This window comes from Bison bison, unplaced genomic scaffold (genome assembly GCF_000754665.1).
Source record: "Bison bison bison isolate TAMUID 2011002044 unplaced genomic scaffold, Bison_UMD1.0 scf7180017864160, whole genome shotgun sequence".
Lineage (NCBI taxonomy): Eukaryota > Metazoa > Chordata > Mammalia > Artiodactyla > Bovidae > Bison > Bison bison.
The window spans coordinates 6,403,078-6,413,200 of NW_011494732.1; positions in this window are offsets into that span (position 1 = coordinate 6,403,078).

A 10,123-nucleotide genomic window follows, 5' to 3' on the forward strand; every position below is an offset into this window, starting at 1 on the left:
GCCTCCTGCTGCTGAAGCTGGAAGGGGAAGAGATTGGCAGCTGAGGTGTGGGTGCATCATGGAAAACTGCTTCCCCTCCTAGAATAACTCTCCCTGAAAAGTGTGTATTTTCCCCTCCAGGCAAGTCTTCAGTACTCCATGGGCACCATCTGGGTGTCCTACAAGTCAATTCAATTCTGACACTAACTTTGTGGGGTTAGCACAGACCCTACGGTCAAAAGCTCAGTCCCACAAGACGGCTTCTCTCTACTTCAGATACCAATCACAGAGAGTGGGTCCCAAGTTACTCACATTTCTGTCTGTCTCAGCTACAAACCAGGGGTTCCCACAACCCCCTGATGAGGCTCAGTGATTTGCTACAATGGCTCCCAGAACTCAGGGAACCTTTGCCTATGTTTATTGGTTTATATAAAGGATGCTGTAAAGGATAGGAACGAACAGCCAGAGGGAGAGGTACAAAGGGTGAAATAAACAAGGGTCCTGAGCACAGGCGCTTCTGTCCCTGTGGAGCTGGAGTTTGTCCTCCTCTGGCACATGGATGTGTTCACCAACCCCTGCAATTCAGATCTACACAGAGGTTTTATCCTGCGAAATTCTGGGCTGTAAGAAGCACAAGCTGGAATCAAGGTTGCCGGGAGAGACATCAATTACCTCAGATATGCAGATGACACCATCATTATGGCAGAAAGCAAAGAACTAAAGAGCCTCTTGATGAAAGTTAAAGAGGACAGTGAAAAAGCTGGCTTAAAAATCAACATTCAAAAAATGAAGATCATGGCATCCGGTCCCATCACTTTGTGGCAAATAGATGGGGAAACAATGGAAACAGTGTGAGACTTTATTTTCTTGGGCTCCAAAATCACTGCAAATGTTGACTGCAGCCATGAAATTAAAAGACACTTACTCCTTGGAAGAAAAGCTATGACCCATCTAGACAGCATATTAAAAAGCAGAAACATTACTTTGCCAACAAAGGTCTGTCTAGTCAAAGCTGTGGTTTTTCTAGTAGTCATGTATGGATGTGAGAGTTGGACTATAAAGAAAGCTGAGCCCTGAAGAATTGATGCTTTTGAACTGTGGTGTTGGAGAAGACTCTTGAGAGTCCCTTGGACTGCCAGAAGATCCAACCAGTCCATCCTAAAGGAAATCAGCCCTGAGTATTCATTGGAAGGACTGATGCTGAAGCTGAAACTCTACTACTTTGGCCACCTCATGCCAAGAAGTGACTTGTAATCATGGTTTGGTCTTTCTGACAAGCATCCTGAAGGTGTCCAGGAACCCATCCAGAGTCCCTTCATTAGAACCAAGACCTCCTACAACAGAGGAAATCCCCAGGGATTTAGGAGCTCTGTGTCAGATACTCCCAGCATCTCCATAAACTCAGGAAATTACAAGAGGAATTGGGGGCAGAGACTGAATATATATTTCTACTCTGTCTCCGCAGGTGATCAAGGCAGTTCAGACTTTGCCTTTTTTTATTGTTGTTTCTTAGATTTTTTTTTAATGTGGACCTTTTTTTGCTCTTTTTTAAATTTACTTTTAATTGGAGGATAATTGCTTTGCAATGTTGTGTTTGTTTCTGCCATACAACAGCATAAATCAGCCATAAATGTACCTATGTCCCCTCCCTTTGGAACTGCCCTCCCACCCCACAGAAGTGGACCATTTTTAAAGTCTTCATAGAATCTGTTACAATATCCCTTCTGTTGTTTTATGTTCTGGTTTTTCGGCCATGAGGCATGTGGGATCTTAGTGTCCCGACCGGGGATTGAACCCGCATCCCCTGCATTGGAAGGTGAAGTCCTAACCACAGGGAAGTTCCAGTTCCATCAGATTTTGGATCAGGAGGCAGGGGGGATGCTCTACTCAAAGGCAGGAGGGCACTCGGTGGGATTCCCAACTGCTGGAAGGTTGATGGTCTCGAGGCGAGGAGGCAGATGCAATAAGATCCGGACTAGGGGCCATGGGGGCTGAGACGTTAGTGGCTACCAAGCCCCCGACCCTGCCCCAGTCAGGCCTCTCGCCTGTCTCCTTGCTGTTCTGCTTGAACCAGTCAATGCTCAGTTGGTGGGGAACCCAGGACCTCCGAGAGATCTGCCAACAACCCCAGTCTTTCTCCCTTTTTTTCACTGAAAGCCCGCAGTTTGGGGGAATGACTCAGCCATGGGCTGGGGACTCCACCATGGTCTTCTAACTAAAACCAACTTGTGGCTCTTGGAAGAAGAAAGGTGCTCTTGAATTTTGTGATGTCTCCTCTCGGACTTCCAGCGCCTCCACCTACAGCTTCTCTGACCGAGAGGCAGAGGATCTGTTCACTGAAGTCCCTCTTGCCTTTGGGTGGGCCATCCCTAACGTGAGTCTGGGCTGCAGGGCTGGATTTGGAGGCCTGCAACCTGAGCGGCGGCCCAGGGCCCTCTTAGAAGGGCCACACGCTGTTTTCAATACTGTGTGGCCACTGTCTTGAAATTCTGAAGGATTTTTTTTTTAACAAGGGGCCCCACGCTTTCATTTTGCGCTGAGCCTACAAATTATATAGTTGGTCCTGCTGGGGTGTTTGTAGATTTCTGGGTTTTACGCCAAGATTCTGACTGAGCGGATCTGGTCTGGGCCTTAGACTCAGTATTATTAACAGCTTCACTGATATGTAACTTACCTGCCTTGAAGTTCACCCGTTTCAAGTGTTTAATTCAATGTATTTTAAGTATAGTCAGAGTTCTGCAATCATCACCACTATCTCATTCCAGAAAATTCTCGTGCCCCCCCAAAACCCCCGTTTCCCCTCCCCGCAGCCTCCAGGAAATCTTGATCTCTGCCGCTCTGTGCTTGTCTTTTCTGTACGTTTCAGAATCAGACAATATGTCTCCATTTTTGCCCGGCTTCTTTCATTCAGCATCATGTTTTCAAGGTTAATCCATGTGGTAGGGTGTGCCAGTGTTTATTGCTTTTTACTCTTGAACATTATGGGATCAGCATGTTTTACACAAGCCGTCAAGGTCTGAGGTAGTTGGTTCACCTGTACGGAGACGTTTGCCTTGAAGCCTGCTTTCCCCATTTCACAGAAACAAGAAAAATTTGGAGGGGAGATGAGGGAGGAGATTAGGGGTAGAAATTTGTCACTAAATCAAGACCACCTACCACAACACTACGCAAGAGGGAAAAAAAGTCCAATTCATCTTTGTCTTTCCTGATAACACCGATCTAGGACAGAGATGACCACGGTGATAAGAATGATGAATCCTAAGTTATCTGGAACTCAGCTAACAAGAACTCTCAAATAATTAGAATTTCTTTTGGTGATAACCTGCCAAAACCTAGAAAGAGGCCAAAAGATGATCAGATTTTAACATTCTGGTGACAAATTTAATATCTCCTCCACCAAATGATTTCCAGGGTCCGTCTTGTGAATCAGGATTCCACATGGATTAACCTTGAAAACGTGATGCTGAATGAAAGAAGCCGGACAAAAGTGGAGACATATTGTCTGATTCTGTTGTTACACTCCAAAGTGAAAACATTTAAAAACCAAGTGCCGCTGATTTACAGAGGAAAGGAAAACAAACACGCCATCACGGGTCACAGAGAAGAAAACACTAATATGGTCATAGGACTCAGTTTTTTCAGAGGGAATTTTTTGGACTGAGCTTAAACATAAAGGCTTAAACTCGCTCAGCTTATAAGAGTCAAGAATATGAAGCTGTAAGAAAAACACTTTTAAGCAATGTCATTTTCTTATTCTGGAGGTTCGAGATGTGAGAAGAAAAATCAAAAGGAAATAGAAAAGGCAATCAGATAATAAGAAAATGAAGAGAGGAGGAGGGAAGCAGAGAGAACAGGAGAAAGAAATGCGTAAATGTGAAAACAAGAAAACAAATGTCCAGTAAATGTGAAACTTGGGGGAACCCCACCAAGTAATTGAGAAAGGCAAATAAACAGAAGGCTCTCTTTCCTGCCCGTCCAATCAGCTCGGCCTGGAGGCTGTGAAAGGCCTCCTCAGCCACTTCTGGAAACAGGTATCTATCTTATAAAAGGATTCTACCCCTCACCGGGAACCCCACCTTGGCATCCTATCCTCATGGAACTTCCTAAGGAGATGATCATAGCTGGGACAGGATATACACAGTGACATGTCCATAACAGCATTAATGAGAATATCCGAAATAAACGGGGAGGGACTTCCCTGGTGGTCCAGTGGTTAAGAATCTGCCTGCCAATGCAGGGGACACGGTTTGATCCCTGATCTGGGAAGATCCCACATACCATGGAGCAACTAAGTCCTTGTGCCTAGAGCACGTGCTCTGCAACAACGAGTAGCCCCGGCTCCCCACTAGAGAAAGCCCACGTGCAGCAACAAAGACTCAGCACAGCCAATAATGAAAAAAAAAAAAAAAAATGACTTTGCCTTCCATAGGGTCATGGGTTCTATCCCTGGTTGGTGAGCTAAGATCCCACAGGCCTTGTGGCCAAAGAAAACAAAACATAAAACAGAAGCAACCTTGTAACACATGGTCCACATTAAAAAAAAACCCTCAAAAATTTTTTAAATAAAATCAATTAAAAAAGAAAATGAATAGAGAAACAAGGGTGGAAGCAACCTGTGTTAGTCCAGGCCACCCGAGGTGCGTATACCTAGATGGGATTCGCTGTGGAAAAAAGGTTGCTCTGCAGACAAAGCTGTGAGGGAAGGGGAGGAGGAAGGAAAGGAGGAAACAGAGGAGGAAGAAGCGGGTCTGGCCCCTGCAGAAGGGACCAGAGAAGGAAGGAGGGTAGGGAGTAGCTTCTCACCTGTCAGGAAATCCTCCCAGTCTCTTTTCAGAGGGATGTGTGTGTATTATTTTAGAAGTCAGTAAATTAAACACACTTCAGATTTTGAAAGAAATAGCTGTCAGAGAAAAAAGGATGAAGAATGGCGAGGTTTGAAGGGTTTTACACATATCGGTAAAAAGGTAAAATTCTTTGGCTGTTCCAAGGCAGTTCACCATAGTAGTGGGTTGTGAAATTTGTAGTTTCTTCTCTCTGAACTTTGAAATTAGGCTAGAGTCCCCTGTTCGCAGCTCTTCAGACTCCCAGCTGAATGGCACAAGCAAAGCAGAACATCAGGGCCAATCATTCCTTGCATAGTATAACTGATTTCTCAGTGTATCCAATATTGCTTCTCTCAGCCTTTCTATGGGCTATCCAAAACTGTAGTACTTTATCATGAGGACTATTCAAAATGACAATTCTGAGGTTCTGTGAGATCCCAACTTTATGAATTTACTTATTTGAGGGCCCTGGAACAATTCTTCCTCCAAAAGCTTTGGTGTAAAAGCAGATATTCCTGGGTTTTAGTTTCTGGTCTCTTCTCTACTTAGGACCAGATATAACCTTCAATAAGCTACTTCAGTTTTTCTAAAGTATGCAATTTAGTTGTGTGTGTGGTGTATATGCACATATATGTATATTTAGAGTTGTGTAACCATCACCACCACCTCGTTCCAGAACATTTTTATCACCCTCAAAGAAACTTTGTACCCCATTGCAGTCACTTCTCATTCTCCCTTTTCTTCAGCTCCTGGCAACCACTAACTTACTTTTTGTTTATGGATTTGCTTATTCTGGACACTTCACGTAAATGGAATCATACAATACGTGGCCTTTTTAGTCTGGCTTGTTTTACACAGCATAGTGTTTTCAAGATCCATTCATGTTGTAGTTACTTTACATGTCAGTACTTTATCCCTTTTTATGGCTGAATAATATTCCATTGTATGGCTATGCCACATTTGATTTATATGTTCATCAGTTCAAGGGCATTTGGGCTATTTTCACACTTGGGTGGTGTGAGTAATGCTGCTATGGATATTTGCACACAACTGTCTGCTGGAGTCAGTTTCCATTTCTTTGGGGCTCATGCCAAGGAATGGAACTGCGGAACCCCCACAGGAACTCTAACTTTTGGAGGAACTACCAAACTCATCCACAACGGCCGCACCTTTTTACATTCCTACCAGCCTTGTGCAAGGTTCTAATGTCACCACATCTCAAGAACACTTATTTTCCATTTATTTTGTTTTTATTATCACCATTTTGGTAGGTGTGAAGTGACCGCTCACGGCGATTTTTAACACGCATCTCCCTGTGCTCGGTCGCTCAGACGTGTCCAACTCTTCGCAACCCTGTGGACTGTGGCTTGCCAGGCTCCTCTGTCCATGGAATTCTCCAGGCAAGAATACTGGAGTGGGTTGCCATTTTCTAGTCCAGGGGATTTTCCCGACCCAGGGATTGAACCTGAGTCTCCTGAGGCTCCCACATTGGCAGGCAGATTCTTAACCACTGAGCCACCCAGGAAGCCCAGGCATCTCCCTAATGACTAATTTGTGATGTTGAGCATCTTTTCTTGTGATTGTTAGCCATTCACATACCATTCAAGTCCTTTGTCTATTTTAAAATTGTCTGTAAAGGTCCATTCAAATCGTCGTCTTTTTATTATTGAGTTGTAAGAGTTTTTCTATATGTTCTGAATACCAGCCCATCGCCTAATACATGATTTGCAAATATTGTTTTCCCCATTCTGTGGGTTGTCTTATCACTTTCTTGATAGCATCCTTGACCCACACAATTTTTATTTTTGATAAACTGTACTCTATTTTTCCTTTGGTTGCTTGTGCTTTTGATATCAGTCTAAGAAACTGTTGCCCTGTCCATGGTGATAAAGATTTACATCTATCTTTTCCCGTCACTAAGTCCCAACACCATCTGCTGAAAATATTATTCTTTCCCCACAAGAGTCTTGGCATCCCTATAAAAAACCATTTGACAGTGGATTTATAGGTTTATTTCTGGACTCTCAGTAGAATAAAATTCCATTGATCTACATGTCTGTTTTTGTAAATTTATCTTTTTAAATTTTTTTTTTGATGTGGACCATTTTTTAAAAGTCTTTATTGAATTTGTAACAATACTGTTTCTGTTTTATGTTTTGGTTTATTGGCCTTGCAGCATGTGGGATTTTAGCTCCCTGCCCAGGGATTGAACCCACACCCCCTCTGGACTGGAAGGCGAAGTCTTAGCCACCAGACCACCAGGAAGTCCCTCCATGTCTGTTTAACGCTGGTACCACCCTGTCTTGATGACTGTAGCTTTACAGTAAGTTTTGAATTGACAAGTGTGAGCCCTCCCACTTTGTACTTCTTTTTCAAGATCGTTTTGGCTGTTCTGGCCCCTTGCAAATATTTCCATATGAAGTTCAGGATCAGCTTGTTCATTTCTGCAATAAACACAGTTGTGATTCTGATAGGGATTGCACTGAATCCGTAGGTCACTTTAGGGAGTGTTACCATCTTGGCAATATTGTCTTCTAATCCATGAACACAGGATGTCTTTCCATTCATTTAGGTCTGCTCTACATTTTTTTCAACATTAAAAAAAACTGAGAGGTGACATTTACATGAGATGAACCATCTTAACATGTAAATTCAGTGGCATTTAGTATAGTCACAATGTCATGTAACCACCATGTACATTAAGTCCCAAAACAGTGTCGTTACCCCAAAAGAATATCCCATATCCATTAAGTACATCCCTATTCTTCTCCCCCTGCCAACACCAACCTACTTTCTGTCTCTAAGGATTTGCCTACTCTGGATAATCCATTTATGTGGGCTCACACAATATGTGGGCTTTTGTGTCTGGTTCCCTTCACATAGCATCATATTTTTGAGGTTCATCTACATTGCAGCCTCTGTCAGTACTTCATTCTTTTTTATGGCTGAATAATATTCCTCAACCTCAACAACGCTTTACAGTTTTCAGTGTCAGAGTCTTGCCCTTCTCTGATGAAATTTATTCCTAGGTATTTTATTCTCTTTGACACTATCCTACAGGGACTTGTTTCCTTCATTTCGTTTTTGGAGTGTTCACTGTTAGTGTCCAGAAATACAGCTGATTTTTGTGTATTAGTTTTGTGTCCTGGGGCCTTGCTGAACTCATTGACTAGCTCTTAGCGGTATGTGTGTGTGTCCCTCAGGGCTTTCTATACAAAGCATCTTGTCATCTGCACAAAGGGAGTGTTTTTCTCCCTCCTTCCTCATAGGAATGCCTTGGGTTTCTATGTCCTGCTGATCTGCCCTGACTGCACTCTCCAGGACAGTGTTGTCCAGTCCTGGAGACAGCGGACATCTCTGTCTTCCTCTTCATGGATGGAAAGCATTCAGGCTGTCATCATCCCATATGTTCACTGGGGGCTTTTCGTAGGTGCCTTTATCAGGTGGAGGAACTCCCCTTCCACTGCCAGTCCCTGGATGCTCTCATCATGGCAGGTAAGCCTTTGCTATCTCCAGTGTAGGATAAGGGTCATAATCCCCACCTTATAGGGTCTTTTGAGGATAACAAGGGGTAACATAATGATGTCTAGCACGGGGCCTGGCACCCATCGGCTGTTATCATTTGCAGGAAGCCCCAGAGTCAGACTCACTTGGGGCTGCAGCCCCGCTTCGCAGGCATCAATCAGTGATGCTGTGGGCAAGTTCTGCAACTCTCTAAGCCTCAACTTCCTTATCTCTACAGCAGGGATAATCGGAGGACCTGTTTTGTGGGGTTGTTTCATCGTCCCTGGCAGGTCGTGGTAGATGTAACTTAGATCATAAGCTCAGGACACTAAATCTCTGTGCTCAGGGAGATGAGTGATAAAATGAGATGTGGCTCCTGTCCTTAGGAAGAGGTGATGTTGTGAATGCGGTCTTGACATTCACAGTACCAGGTGGAAGGGGGCATGTGATGCCAGCGACAGAAATGGAGCCCCGGTGGTAGTTCAGGGTCCAAAGTGGGGTGGCCCAGGCCAGGGCAGGCTACAGACAGGCGGAAGCACTGGGCCTTCCGGGGTGGAGGTGGGGAGGATGGCAAACAACGAAGAAGCTGCATAACCACAGCGGGTGCAGCTTGCCTGGAACCTGTTGTGGGAGACAGTGTCAACGCCGAACAGAAGGCCAGGCTGAGGGCAGGGCTTTGTTCCTGAAGAATAAGTTCTCAAGGGCTGGGAGGGGGCCTCAAGATTTTGGAAAAAGGGATGGTGGTGGAAATCTCCCTGCTATTTTCAGGTCAGGGCTGGAGAGGTTGGTTGGGAAGTAGCTCAACTCTGACCCATACCAGCTGTGCCTGCAGTGTGGCCTGGGACCACAGTCAGCGACTTTGTGGAGAAAGAATTCACAGCACAAGGATGTGACGGATGAAAAGGAGACAGGCAGGATGATGTGGGGAACGAAGGACCAGAAGGACTGCAGGATATTAAAAAGGAGGATGGTCTCAGCTACGCGTTAATAAAGACAGGGATCGTGGGAAGAGGGGCTGGGGGAGAAGGTGGGAAAGAAGGAAGGAAAGAAGAGCGAAAAGAGCTGCCTATAAACTGGCACGTTGAACCCTTACAACGATCCGGTGGGGCTGGTGTAATTAGTGTCCACATTTTATAGTTGAAAGATTTGGGGGCCCAGAGGGGCTGTCACTTGTCCAAGGCAGTGGGGAGCCAGAGGGTAAAGAGTCTGGCTTTTTCTCTAAATGCTGCAGGAAGCCACTGGATGGTTGACCACGGGAAGACCAGTGTTGGTAGGCATCTTTAAAAGGATCCTGCCAGCCATATGGGGAACTGAGGCGGGAGCAGCGAGAGGAGGAACCCGGGAATGTCACACTGTCGGGGTGGGGGCTGAGGGTGGGGAGAGGTTGTTGGATTCTTGATCATTTGGGGGAACCCACTGACAGGACTCCCTGGTAGATGGGAGATGGGAAGTGAGGGAAAAGGACAGAACGAGGGGGCCGTGTGAATTTCCAGCGTGAGCAACTGGGCAGGTGGTGGCGTCATGTGAGGAGATGCTGAGTATCTGGGGGTACACACGCTCTAGGCTGGGGAGGGTGAGATATAAAAGGCAGGCTGGTTACAAGGGGAGAGACTTGAGATGCTTGTGGGGAGAGAGGAAGGAGTCAGCTGGACAAAGAGAAAACTGCTCGAGACAGAAGAGGCTAAGAGCCGAGCAAAAGCCCCAGTGGAGAGGGAGGGCAGGGTTGACCCGAAGGGAGGTGTTACATCTGATCAGTGTCTCTTCCCATGAAACATGCTCTTCCCTGTGGGTCTTGCCCCCTCTGCTTGGCTGACTCT